We start from the raw sequence: 13889 nt of genomic DNA, 5'->3' as shown, positions 1-13889 counted from the left end.
CTTTATATTTAATTATCTGTGACTGCTGTAATAAATTGCCCTAAATTTAGTGGCCTAAAACAACACACATTTATTACTGGTCTGGAGATGAAAGGACTGAAATGGGTCTCAGTTAAAGTCAAGGAGTCAGAAGGCTGCATTCCTTTCTGGAGGCCGTAGAAGACAATCTGTTTCCTGTTCCAGCTTTCTAGGCTGCCTGCGTTCTGTGGCTCACAGCCCCTTCCTTCTCCAAGGCTAGCAATAGCCTGTCTTTCCCACATGGCATTACCCTAACACTAGCTCTGCCACCTGCTTCCACAAGGACCCTGACATTGGGCCCATCATAATCCAGGATGGTCTCTTTATTTGAAGGTCAGCAACCTTCATTCCATCTGTAATCTTAACTCCTGCTGACCATGTAACACACTCACAGGGTCCAGGAATATGTGGACATGGGAGGGCTATTATTCTGCCTATCATGCATGTACCATTTTGTTTTGAAAAAGCATTTGAAAGTCACATGACCAGAGGAGTCTCACTTCTCAAGTGCCATGACCTGGGCTCCTCTCTGGGGTATTCTTACAAGGAAATGCAGAGGGATTTTAGGGTCTGCACATTAAGTGTGACTGCTGGCAAGCTTAGGCTAACCTAGTGGGTAGTGCAGACAGGTCTCCATGTCTGCCAGAAAAGGGGTCTCTGGGGAAAAGTGAAAATGAAGACTGTTTGGGGGAACCTCCCTGTCTCAGCTCATTTCTTTCTGTTCCATATGCACCCAAATATTCAAATTACCTGCAATCACCTGTTCTTGTTTTTATTTCCAGGTAAGGTCAGGGATGTGTGTGTGTGTGTGTGTGTTGACCTTGCACACTTTGCCTGGTACAGAAAACATGCTGATTTAACAGTCATAGTTTGAGATACCATCCTTTCTTCCCCACATCTTGACCTTGAACACTGATCCAAAAGGATTCCTCGGTTGTTTACAAGACACTCCAAAGACAGGTCTAGACAGCACTATCTTAGAACCTTTCTGGTGGCAACTTTTCCAAGTCCTAGGACATAGGAGGGCCATTTGAAGGTGAGACAGCTTTGTCCTTACCTCACTCTCTCTCTTTCCATTCAGCCTGACCTCTGTCCTCACCTCTGTAGATGCCCTCCGCCGAGGCCCTGGGACCCAGTGGGGCTGAATAATAATATTTTTCTGAGAAAGGTGCCCTGGGAATTAATCATGGCTCTGGTGGTTTATGATTTTATGCAAATGGCCCACTTTCTCTTTTTTCTCTCAGTGTAAACCAGCAGCTCATTCTAATTCCTGCTTCTATCATACATCCCAGAGGATCCTGGAAAAGAAAGGGTTGCAGTAGAGGAAAGCTATTCTCTGGAGAAGTGGCCCTGGGGAAATTGAGGAGAAAAGGAACTAACATTTATTGAGCTTCTACTTTGTAGCAGGCGCTTTACACCGATTAGCTTGTTTAATGTGGTGGTTTGAGAACCGGGGCTCTGGAGTTAGAACGATTTGGGGCCGAATTCTGGCTCTGCCTCTTGCCTACTGTGTGTGGCCTCTGGCAAGCTGCTTAACGCTCCCTGGCTTTCGTTTCCTCTACTGTAAAATGGGGGAAAATAATTTCTTCTTCACAGTGTCCTGTGGGTTAAGCGAGGTAGATGCAATAAACCCGCTGGCACCTCCTAAGCACTCACAAATGTTAACTGTTATTCTCAACAACCCTATGAAGTGGGTGTAATTAACCCAGAGTTATAGATGAGTAAACTGAGGCTCAGAGAGGTTAAGTAAAATGCCCAAGGATAAGTGGCTAGAGAATGTGGACTCTCGTCCTTCTCCAGCTGACTCCACTTGCTTTGGGTTGTGAGCCACAGGGCCAATGGCCCCAGGCTCTGGTGTAGCTGCAAGGGCCCAGAACAGGGGAGAGGGCTGTTGAGTGAGCAACAACCGCTTTGCTCTTGGTTCCTGCTCTTTGCCTGGCATCTACAGAGGGGGAATCCCTACCTTGTATCTTGGGTAGATGAAGACACCCAATGGATCCCCTCCTTCCACCCGGGCAATCTCTCTCCACACTGCAGAGGTGAGCTCAGCCCCTGATCCAGGGACAGCGTACACTTGACCCTCAAGGGAAGAAGGTCCCTTGGTGGGATTTTACTTCCAGTTCACTACATATGAAACTGATGGGGATGTTATAAGAGTAACCTACCAGACAGGAGCCTAGCCAACCAGAGAGAAAGTGAGAAGAGAAGGTAGCTGGGGCTGGATGGAAAAAATGGAGCCCCAGACATCAGCAGGCAGGGGCACCCAGTGGAAGGCACAAGTGCGAGTCTATGAGAGCGACAAGAGATGGCTCAAGTAAGAAGGCTTGGAGAACAGAGATGTGGCCCCAGGACGGAAAGGGCAAGAAGGTTGGAGGATGGACTTCACTTCTAAAAGACTGCTCTCCTTGCCCTCAGGGATTAAAGAGGACGTTAGATACCCAGACAGAGGGGAAGGGACAACGCCTCCACCGCGGGGCCCTGAATGCTTGCTGGCTTCCTCCCACCTGTGACTCTCCCCTCCTCTTGGCCACCCCAGGGAGGGGAAAAGGCTCTCCTTACAGGAGTTCTTCCCCCTGCAGAGTTGAATTCCACTCGGTTTCCCAGGCCCAAATCAGCCGCACCTCCTGAGGAAGAGTTCCCTATATACTCCCACACAGCTCAGAGTTCTGATAACATTTATAGTCTAAATCACACAGTTTAGCACTCGGTTTTAAATACTGTCTGGTATTATTCCCTCATTATTTCTTGTGAATATGAGTTCTGCCTCCCAACTCATCTGTAGATTTCCCTACCAGCAGAGACCGGGTCTTCATGGTTCCCTACTCCACCCTCTACCCCATTGACCATCCTCTGCAAACATGTAGGTACGGAGGGAGGGATGACCGAAGTGGTTTCCATGGTCAAAGTCCAGTCAGAACTTCCTGACTGGCCACTTAGTGCAATGCTGCAATGCATGGTCCAAACCCCAAACACTACAAGTACTCTTCATCTTGCTCAGAAAAGCCAACCGAACTCCTCACCCAGCTCCAGAGTGCCACGGGTTAGCCTCCTCATTGCACCAGACCTCATCTCCTGCCTCTCTCCTCACTTCTGCCAGCCTGGCCTCCCAGCCCTTGCACCTGCTGTACCTTCTGCCCAGTGCACCCCTGCCTCTTCATCTTGCTCAAATATCTTCTCATCGAGCCTCTGTGGCTACCTGTACAAACTGACAGCCTCCTGTCCTTCGTCACACAGCTTCTCTGTCTCCTCGTTGCTGTATTTTCCTCTGGAGCACTTCCCACTCTCTAATATGCTATTTACTTTAAAAATTTATTTTGCTGTATTTCCAGACAATAAAGTGAAATCTCCTTAAGGGCTCGGCTCTCTGGTTGTTCCCTCTGTCTGTATCCCCAGAGTCAGGCACAGAGGCCTAGTAAATGCTTGCTAATGAAGAGACTCCAACCCTGCCCCACATCTGATGGCTGAGGCAAGGCTGTGTGCAAAGGCAGGCGGTGAGTGGGCAGGGCAATTCTGCAGGTCCCCTCGAGTTTAGTGTCCACCCTGTCATCTCAGGCCACTCTGGGAGACAAGTCTGATACTTAAGGGTGCCTTCCTCTCTCCTGGGAACTCTGTTGAAAAGTAGAAGCCAGAACAAGTGTGGTGGCAGCCAGGGAGGGTAAAGGGTCCACTTCCCTCTGTCCTCCTGTGTAATTGTTACATTTCTGGCTGCCATGTGTGGTCATCCGCCTTCTGGGTATCACAACCTTTGTCCTCCCAGCCAAAGACAAACACATTGATCCCCAGCTCCTACTGCTCGGCTTGAGAATACTACATGGCTTTCCTGCCTTTCTTCTCTCTGCCTCCTTTTTCTTTCTCCCTGGAAGGATCAGATAAGACAGGCTCAGTTTTCCCGGGGGCCCCAGGCTGGCTGCTTCACAGTCACTGCCCCCTCTTCCATATGTTTTCTCTGAAGGAACTGCCTTGTGAGATGTTTGTAAACAGGATCGACTGCACTTGCTCTTCCCAGGACACACGAGCCTGCCTTGTTAGCAGCATCTCATGGGCAGTGCAGACCTCATCTCCCTCCACCTTCTCTGGGATCTGTGTCCCATTCTCAGTCTCCCAGTGAGTCACCCTTGTGTTGGGTCCCACTGTATGTCATGGGCACTGATTGTTAGGGTCCAACTTCTCTGAGGCCCCAGAGGCACTGAGCTGAGACAGAAGGAAACAATGTTGGATTTTAACTACCAGGCCCTGTGGGAGAAGGAGGAAGAAGGGATCAGGGAGATCTTCTCTGATGATCCCTAGAGGAGGAAGGTGGCCACTGGTTTGGACAGAGCTGGCCTGGAGGAACTCCTTCCTGTAGAGAGCTAAGAGAATAGGCTAGATGATCCTAAAGCACTTCTAGGACCAAGAAGCACTGGAGTCTGGGGTAGTGAAGGGGCAGAGAGCTAGAGTCTGAGAGAAGGTGACATCTCCCTCGGTTTCTCTCTCTTCATGTTTACATTAGGATAATAAGAGTACCTTCCACCTAGCAGGGGTATTTGAAGGTCTAGTGCGATGATGTGCTCTTGGCACAGTGCCTGGCACGTACGTGCTCAGTAAATACTAGGTGCTACCATTTGTGTCAGCGCAAGTTGAGAGGTGGAAGCTGAGAAACCGTTTTGCCCCAGGAACCCTCTGTCTGCTCTTCATGCAGGAACTTGACTCAAGTCCATCAAATGCTGAGCAGCAGGGACGGTGTGGGTGGAAGAAACAAACAGCGACAAACTGAATTCCAAAGCAAGCCTGGTTAAACTCACCTCCTAAAAGACAGCTCCCTCAGGCCAAAGCGCAACCCAGGTCCCTAGCAAGTGCCAAGAGAACATGGCCACGGCAGCTCTGGGTTGGGCAGAGTCTGTATGCTAATAGCCTGTAATGAGTAGGAGGCCAAGGTTGTGCAGAGCTGTACCAGGTCCCCTGCCCAGGGGCTGACTGTCTTGGACCAAAGGGTGTGGGGCTGCTCTGGGTGACTAGCCAGCCCCACTGGAAGCCCAGTTCCCAGTACTGGCAACAAAGAGGCTGAGAGGAGCTGGTCAGCAATGTTGGTGATGTCTCTAAAAGACAGCACATACACACCACAGCACCTTTTCATACACAATTCCTGTGCCCCAGGTACCCTCAACACCTGTGTCCCCAGGTTCACAACCTCTGCCTGGCTAGTTCCTTTTCAAGCTTTGGCCCAGATATCCCAGGCTTCAGTCAGCCTTTCCTGCGCAGACAGGTAGCCTCTTCTGCTCAGCTCTGAATTCCAGCACTTTCTTCCCTCTTGCCTACAGGTCTGGGTCTCCACCTAATTAAGCATAATAAGCATAGCAGTAATGGTAGGTGCACAACACTTGCTACTTGCCAGTCGCCGTTCGGGGCTTGTAATGTGTGTTACCTAATTTAATTTTCATAAGAACCCTATGAAGTGGAAACCCTATTATTACGCAAGTTATAGATGAGGAAACAGAGGCACAGAAAGGTTAGATGTCTTGCCCGCTATCACCCAGCTACAAGAGATAGAGTCTAGTTTGAACTCCAGCGGTGGGACTTTTGAATCTAAACACTTACTGTGAACTCTTTCCTTTCCTAGCACCTAACATAGGGCTCAGCACAGAGGAAAGATGGGCTGACTGAATAAGCAAAAGCCTGAGTGAGGTTAACTTGGTGTAACTTCAGCCTCTGCATTGCAGGCCAAAGTCACCAAAGCCTCCTAGCAAAGCGTAAGAAAAAGGTATTCTGAGCTGGCCTCTCTTAGTAACTCCACCACCACACAGTGCTGCAGGGTGTCCTGTGTGTTTGTTTTTTTTTTTTACATTTTGTTTTCTGTGTTTTGTTCCTCTTTTGCCTTTGTCTTCCTCCTTTCCATGCCTTGGTCACTCTCCCCATTTCCAGCCCCATTCCAGCCTCCAACTATTGACACTGTCTTTTCCTTGCAGGCTCAAAAGCTTCCTGTCCCTGTCCTCTGCTGTGGAGTTTTCATGAAGAGCCCAGGCTTGCTGGAGGAGGCTGAGAACAGGAGTGACACTGACTCATTAGACTGGCCATGGACCAAGCTCCTACATTCCAACCTTGAATGAAAACAGCAATTTCCGACCACTCCACTTGGATGCAGGTGGGGATGGAGGAGGGAGGCTGCCGGCCACAGCTTGTCACACATCTGTAGAAGATCACATTTCCTGCTATCCCTGCCTCCTTTTCAGGGTCTCATCTCCTCCAGGAAGACTTCCCTAATCATTTGAGGAGGCTCACTCATGCAACCACTCAGCAAATAATTATTCTACATGGGGAGAGAAGTGTACTCATGAAAAGGGCAAAATGTGAGCTTTGACCTCACCGTCCAACTCGCCAGATGTCACATACATCATAGGGGCCAAATGAACTATGGGTAATCAGTGATTTCAATAATAGATATTTATGTGACCTGAGGCAAGTGGTCCATCCTCTCCTGGCCTCAGTTTTCTCAGTTAGAAAAGGGGATGGTAGTGCAGACCTTAGGAAGCAGTCAGGAGGTCAGAATACAACAGCCTGGTGAATAAGTATTGCTTCCTTTCTCTGTCGGAAGCACCCTCCTTCTACCCAGTCCTGGCCTCCCAGATAAATGGTGAGCTATGAACTGCTCCATCCTCTCAGGTCAGAAACGGGTCTGTACCAGGGACAAGTAGTGCCTGGTGTATGCTAATGAGATGGGGTTCCTCAGTATAATAATCATGGTAGCTAATTCACTAGGATTGTTCGTGCTCCTCCCCCTCATCAGATCTTTGGAAGAAACTGGTGGGCACAGAACTAATCAGCTGTCACGTTCAAATATAAGAAGAGTTATTTATTGCTATATTCTCAGTCTTAAAATACTGCTAGGCACATAGTAGGTACTTAGTATATGGTTGTTGAATGAAGAATTTTTTTAAAGCAATTGATTTTTTCTTCAAGTAAAAGAAATAAGGAGGTGGAATTGTAGCAGGGGCAGGTGAGTGAATGGCACAGTGCAGGGGAAGAAGGGCCAGGGAAATGCAGCTGCCAGGCCAGCCAGCCTAGGCTCCTCTGCAAAGGAGATGCAGCAAAGCCAATAGTGCATGCGCTCGCACTGTGAGTATGTGCGAGAACCAGGTGCACTCTTGGCTTTTGCTTTACAGGAGAGGGGCATCCAGGTAGAGACCTGGAGGAAGAAAGGCACACAGGGAGGAGGACCTAGGGGGAGAAGGAGGAGGGTGAAAGCTGAGGCAGGGCAGTGCTAGGGCAAAGGGAGATGAAGAGCACTTGAGGAGGAGTGAAGGAGGGACCAGCGGGGGTATGCGGAGTTACAGAAGAAACCTGTCAGCCTTGGCTGGCCAAAATCCACCTCACTGCTCCTTGTAGGATATCCCAGGGGAGAAATATGTGAATTTAGGGGCACTCCAAGGTGCCAGACCCTGAGTGGATGGGTCCCAATATCCTTTTCCAATAATGATGTACCATCCCAGGCTCAGGGAGACTCCTAGGCAGGAAGGGGGAGAGGGATGGAGTCTGCCCAGAGAAGGAAGAAGGCCTGGAAGACGTGGACCCCTAGCTGTGCCTTTCTCCTTCTCTTTCCCCACAACAGCACCTGCCTAGGAAAGTGGGTCAAGCCACCCACATGTGACTTTTCCTGGTAGCCAGAGAACCCACAGGCAAGCAGGCCTCGGTGTCCTGTACGCAGCCCTGCCTACCCCATGCCCATTGCTCTTTCTGGGGGACATCTAAGGAGCAGTAGGCAGTGAGAGGAGAAACTGGTTTCCCTGTTCACAGAAAGAACAGAGCCTGTCCAGGGCTGGCAGGGCAGGGGGGCATGGAGCCTGCCATCTTCCTGGGTGAAAGAGACCTAGATCTTCCCTTCCCAGTCCCCTCAATGATGGTGACCAAGCTGGCAAAAAGCCACCTCTATTGCCCTGACCTGTGGAGGCTGTTCTCTCCACTCCCCCACCTCCTGGGGTCTTCAAGCAGAGGGCCTGCCAGTCCATCTCTGGCAATAGAGCCGCTGCCCAGCCCACCCCCTCCAACCCTGCCAGTCGCCCAATTAGAAGCTGCGTTGGCTCCAACAGATGGGAGCTGCGGCAGCCTGAGGAGCAGAGCACAAAGCCCAGCTGACATTTTCCTTCCTGTTCGTTTGGTGGGGGAGGAAGGACAGGGACAGAGGGGAGCATAGCAACACCCTTAGGGCTCATCCCCAGGGTCCAGCTCTCCCCACCTCTTCAGCGTCTCAGCTCAGCCCTAAATGGAATTCGGTCCCCCGCCCGCCCGCCCGCCCGCCCGCCCGCCACTCCTGACTCCAGGCTGACTGGGCAGCCAGTACCTGCACCGCCCTGCCATACCAGCAGGACGGACGGCCCACCTGTGGCTGGCCAGCCCATCCTGTCTCCCGGGTGCTGCGGTGGGCTCAGAACTACCCTTCCGTTTCCGCCGTTGCCCACCCTCACTGTCCCCAGGTTGAGCCCACGCCGGCCCTCCCCCCATCCTAAATGTCCCATTCCAGGCTGCAGTCAGACCCCAGTCAGCCAGCAAGGAAGGAGGATCCTGGCTCCTGGTGCCAGATACTTTGGGAAGATCCAAGGCCACCTTGTCCCTCTGCACCCGAGCTCCAAGGAAGGGGAAGTCCCTGAGGCTCTGGAACGCTTCCATCCTACTAGTCCGCTCCTGTCACGCCCTCCCTAACCTCTCTGCCACCTCTCCAGGGCCCCCGCTTTAGCCAGCAACAGTTTGGGGGAGGTTCGGGGCTCTCCTGGTTTATTAAGGCCCAGACCCCCTCCCATGCCCCTCGGGTCCAGCCGGTGCAGTCGGCCACCTCCTTTGCATTCTCCAGCTCTGCCTTCCTCTACCCTCCCAGACGCCTGCTCCAAAGTCACCAGCTATCCTGCAGGCATCTCGGCGACAGCAGCGGCCCGCCCCTCCCCCCTAGGCTCCCCTCTCGGGTCAGGCTTTGCTGCCGGCCACCAGGGCAGGAGCTAGGCACCCCGAGGCTGCCGCTTCCGCCGCGTCCCCTGCAGCCACGCCAGCGGCCTCGATGTCCACAACACCCCCGCCGCGGCGGCGCTCCCTTGGCCAGCCCAGGAACCGCACACTCACCGTGCGGGCGCCGTCCACCGTCCGCCTCCGGTGTCGCCGGTGCCGCCGCACTCTGCTCGCCTTCGGCCGGGGACTGGACTGGGGGACGCCGGTCCGCGCCCTCCCGCCGCGCGCACCGCCCGCACAGGCCGTGGAGGCTCGGTGGGCACCTTTCCCAACGTGGACTTATCCCGGGAGTGGCTGTGGGACCGAGCCGGAGAGGGCGATGGCAGAATCACAGTCTGTCCCCACCCCCTCCCCGCGTCGTGGCCGGAGGCTGGCGACAAGGGCCGGGCGCTCCGGTGCGCGCCGCGCGTCTGCAAGTGCACCGAGCAGGCCCTCGCGGCGCCCTCTCCGAGCGCCCTCCTCCGGCTTCTCCCTCGCCCTCCTCACTCGCTTCTCCGCCGCTCTCCCAACCTCCCCAGCCCACTCCGGTCGCCTCCTCCCAGTCTGCATACCACGCCAACCCCCTCCAGTCCCGCTGCCATTTTAACTCCTGAGTGGCCGGAGGCCCCCTCTGCCTATTGCGCACACACCCAGAGGAAGGAGTTGGGTGGAGCCCGAAGCTGAAGCTTGAGCTGTCCTTGTGCGTTTAGCCCCAAGGCTTGGCAGAAGGGAGAAGGGGCATGCGCTGGGTCTCAGACGGAAGGTGGACGGCTTTGCTCTGACCCTCTTGCAAAGGCCAGGGGGACAGATGGAAAATTCAGCAGTTCTCAGAGGACAGGTGCAGCTCATAGGCACAGCAAGCACCGGAGACCACGTTGTTGCTTTGCATGGTGCTGCTACCTCCCAAAGTTAACGGTAGTGTCGCGGTGGGTCAGAATCTGTTCACGGCACAGGTATTCCTCACCCTAAAGAACGTAGCGGAATGGCCAACATTACTTCTGGAGTAGGGCAGCTAGTACTCTGGAAAGTCCCATCCTGGTGTTCCATAAGGGAGGTCAGTCTCGTGAAGATGGGAAGGTGAGAAGGAAACCATCAATGCAGAAGGTGGGGTGCTGGGCTGCGCATGGTGGTTTAGAAAATTTGTGTCATTGCCACTAGTGCAGGCTTAGAAGAGTGGGGCAAAGGCTTCAGGTTCAGCTCATTGAAGGGCCTTTGGCCTGGACCACTCAGAGAGAACATCGGAGCTCAGCTCCATGACAGGCCACACCCCACTGATGGGCTTGACTACAGCCTGCAGAACAAACAGTGGGTAGGTGTGGGGACTGCTGTGGGAAGTGGCCTCTCAGCTGGTGCCTGTGGCTCATGCCTGTAATCTTAACTACTCAGGAGGCAGAGATCAGGCAGACAGCGGTTGGAAGCCAGCACCAGGCAAATAGTTCCCAAGACCCTATTTTTAAAATACCTAACAGAGAAAAGAGCTGGTGGAGTGGCTCAAGTGACAGAGCCCTGCCTAGTAAGCATAAGACCCTAAGTTCAAACCCCAATACCACCACCAAAAAAAAAAAAAAAAAAAGTGACCTCTCTATGTTGCTGTCTTTCATCTAGAGCTTGAGCCCAGTGCCCCTGGCCAAAGACAGGTCCTGTCTTTTCCAAGGGTACAACCAGCAGTGGCTGACATCCCTGAAGTCTTTGTAAAGTGGGCTTGAGAGGCCCACTCTACACAGAGGGGTTAGCACTTTTACCTATCAATGCATACATATTAAGCCCCCCCCCAACCATTCCCCTGCCCTCATCCTGCACCACTATTGTGAGGCTTAACAGCTTCAAGGAGCTGAAAGGAATAAGTTGGAAGTACAAGAAACAAATTTCAACATTTCACAGCAATGGAAATGCCATAGAAATACAGAAAGGAAATGCCATTATGGGCTCGGGTTATTCATGGAAGGTTTTTTAGAGGAACTGAGCTTCCAGCTGAGCCCAGCTGGAGGGATAGGATTTGAACTGGTAGAGAAAATGGAGATTGCAAGGCAGGAAAGTGGAGACCAGCAGAGTAGAATGGGTTGCCTGGTAGGTGGGGGGCAAGGGAGGAAATTCACAGAGGTGCTAGTAGAACCAGGCCTTTTCACGTATCTCTTCCACCTCTTCTCTACTTTGACTTATATCCCCATTTAACAGATAGGAGAATGGAATAGGAGGAACTGAAAGTTTAAAGAAGGTGTCTGATCTGCAGGAAGAACTTGAGTCATCGTCTTCATGGTGGTTTTGCTACAGTACCATATTGGGTGTACAGAGTGGGAGCCTCAGTGAAATGCTTGCAGGGCCAGGTTCCACAGTTCAGTGGTCCCAGGGCCCAGTAACTTGGGATGAAAGAGACAGGAGGTGGCTGTTTTAGGGACACAAGAGGAGGGGGCGGAGAAATGGATGGGCCTTTGTAAGGAAGACTTGGAAGAACTAATTGAGTGGGAAGGTTCAAAATTTGACTCCAAGCTTTTGAGTCTGAGTGTTTGGGTCCCTTGTCAAGTCAGTGGAGCCATCCTTCCAGCCTGAAGGCCAATGTCAGTGTGCACAGCCTGATCATGAAATGGGGGAAGATTTTGCCAAGCTTCAGAGCTCCAGGTTCGAGAGAGCTCTCAGAGCAGCGCCCTGCTTCTTATACCTGTGCACACCGCACACTATGTCTTGTCTCCCAGTCGGCGCGTGAGTTCCTGGAGGCTGAGACTGTCTCATGCAGCAGCATGGAGATGAGACTAGAACTTTATAGCGGATACTCAGTAACTGATTACTTTTTGGTTGTTTTGTTTTAAGGCAGGGTCTTGCTGTGTAGCCAAAGCTGCATCCTCCAACTAGCATTCCTCCTGCTTCACCCTTAGGAGTGCTGGGATTATATGCATGTGTCACCAGGCCTGGCAATAGCTCATTATTGAATGATCACGTGGGGTAAAAGCAAATGACATTTTCCCTGAGTGGCAGACCCTGTAACATGCTAGGTTAGACAAGAGAATTACATCAGCGTTGAGGAGAGAATGGGAAAGCTTTCTTTGGATTTGAGTCCAAATTTCTTACAACCCAATGGGAAAGGTTTTAGAGTCAGAGACATATGGGTTGGAAACTCTGCTTATCAACTTACTCTGTTTTGCTTTTGCAAAAGAACCAAATTTCTCTGAGCTCTGATTTTTTTTTCCCTGTGTAAAAAATATCAACTACAGTAATAGCAATTAACACTTGCTAAGTACCTAGTACCCCAAGGATAGGGATCTCATTTATGAATTATCTCATTGAAAACACCAAACACTAGATTCATGGTCAACATACACATAACTAGTTCATAACAGAGCTGAAATCTGAACTCAAGGCCATTGGGTGGCAGAGTCCAAACATGAAGCCAATTCCCTGCTGCTCTTCTTTAGGGTGAGGGTAGCAGGATTGTTGTGAGATGCAACAGGGTCTACTCGGGTCTGGCGGTAAGCTTGGCATCTGGCACATGCAGCATCTCGGTAAGTGGTAGTCACCCCTCTCTCCACTGGCTCTACTGGCTACCATTCTGAGCCAGGTACTGGGGCTTCCATCCACAGTCCTTTAGAAGCTCTTAGGTAATTACTCAGAGGATTTAATAGCCTCGTTATTGACCCTTTGCCCTACAAGTTTAATTTCTGGGTTTAGCCAAACACAATGTCCTGCCAGGAAGCCTGGGACTCTGTGTCAGGAGAGGGGTATTGGAAACGATCTTGACTCTTTAGTGGTGAGTTCAGGACCCAGACTAGTGAGTGTGCAGTTGGCTATATGGAGGGAAGGGCCCCAGGAGCCTGGCAGATTAGCTAAGACAGAAGAGGAAGATTAGCAATGCGGTGAGGACCCCCCCAACTTTGTGGACCCTTCACTGCTGAATGCAGCCTCTGCTCAGCTCCTGCCTCAGGAGGTGGGGGACAGGGCCTTGTCACTGAGTCACTGAGGACTGTGTCCCACCAGTGACCCAGCTAAGATGAGTGTGGTCCTAGAGCGGTAGTCCTCAGACATCAAAGTCCCCCAGAGAGTGTGCACATACAGAGTCACTTCTGTGTTCTTGGAGTCTGAGTTTTGGAGATGTTTTCAGGTGAGTTTGACTCGGGTAATGGAATGGACCTTGCTTTGGGATGTGATGGCCTTGGAGTTTCCCACTGCTTCCTGAACTCTCCCACCTGGGCTCTCTAGTGCCGAGCCTGGTTCTCTGGGCTATTAGGGATGAATAAGTGACAGGAGGACATAGAGACTCTGCCACAGGCAGCTGCAACATGAAGCTAACAAAGATTAAGTTTGGGGGTTTCTCAATTATGGGGTGGCAGGGAGAAGATTGGCTATGAGAGCTGGGAGTTGTACAGTATTCTAGGTGGGGAGGGAAAGCCAGCTTGCAAACAGAGGCATCTTTTTGTAAACATCTCTGGTAAACCAAGAAGGACTTGAGTCTCCAATGTTCATGCAAGTTATGGTTTTCTTCCTAGTTCTAAATAAATATCACCATTGGAACTAATTTTGTGTTTGCAATGTTATATTCTTTTTTTAGAAAAAGAGGTCCCCACAAACCCAGGATCTCCCCCACTAGCCCCTGTCATCAGGGAGCTCCCAGGATCCACAGACACCCTGGGAGTGCAGAGATCCAGCAAGACAGGAGGACGCACACTGCAGGTGGCAGTGCTGTGTGGAACTGCGGGGAGTCCTCAAATTTATCTTGGGTTGTATTCCTGGAAAAGGCACTGCAGGTAAAAATGATGTAGGATAAATCTGTTTTTACCCAGAAACAATGTGATAATGGAAATCACACTCCTTACCAAGGTCCTGGTGCCCATCTTTTTATAGGCATAAGCGTGAACACCATATTTAGCCAACTGTAAATGATACACCTGTATTTTGTATTTCCTAAACGGAATCTAACTGTATCTAAAACAGCTAAA

At 51.4% G+C, this 13889-nt stretch overlaps 1 protein-coding gene across 1 annotated transcript in view; it reads right to left on the bottom strand.

Moving 5' to 3' along the window:
• Lrrn2 (leucine rich repeat neuronal 2) overlaps positions 1-9481 on the bottom strand; it is a 68569-nt gene extending 59088 nt beyond the window's left edge. The window contains exon 1 of the mRNA XM_074048548.1: positions 9100-9481. The gene's annotated coding sequence lies outside the window, so the exon portion shown is untranslated. The remainder of the gene's footprint in view (positions 1-9099) is intronic.
• Between the last annotated feature and the right edge of the window lie 4408 nt (positions 9482-13889).

This window comes from Castor canadensis, chromosome 11 (genome assembly GCF_047511655.1).
Source record: "Castor canadensis chromosome 11, mCasCan1.hap1v2, whole genome shotgun sequence".
Lineage (NCBI taxonomy): Eukaryota > Metazoa > Chordata > Mammalia > Rodentia > Castoridae > Castor > Castor canadensis.
This window is presented reverse-complemented; position numbering and strand designations above follow the sequence as displayed.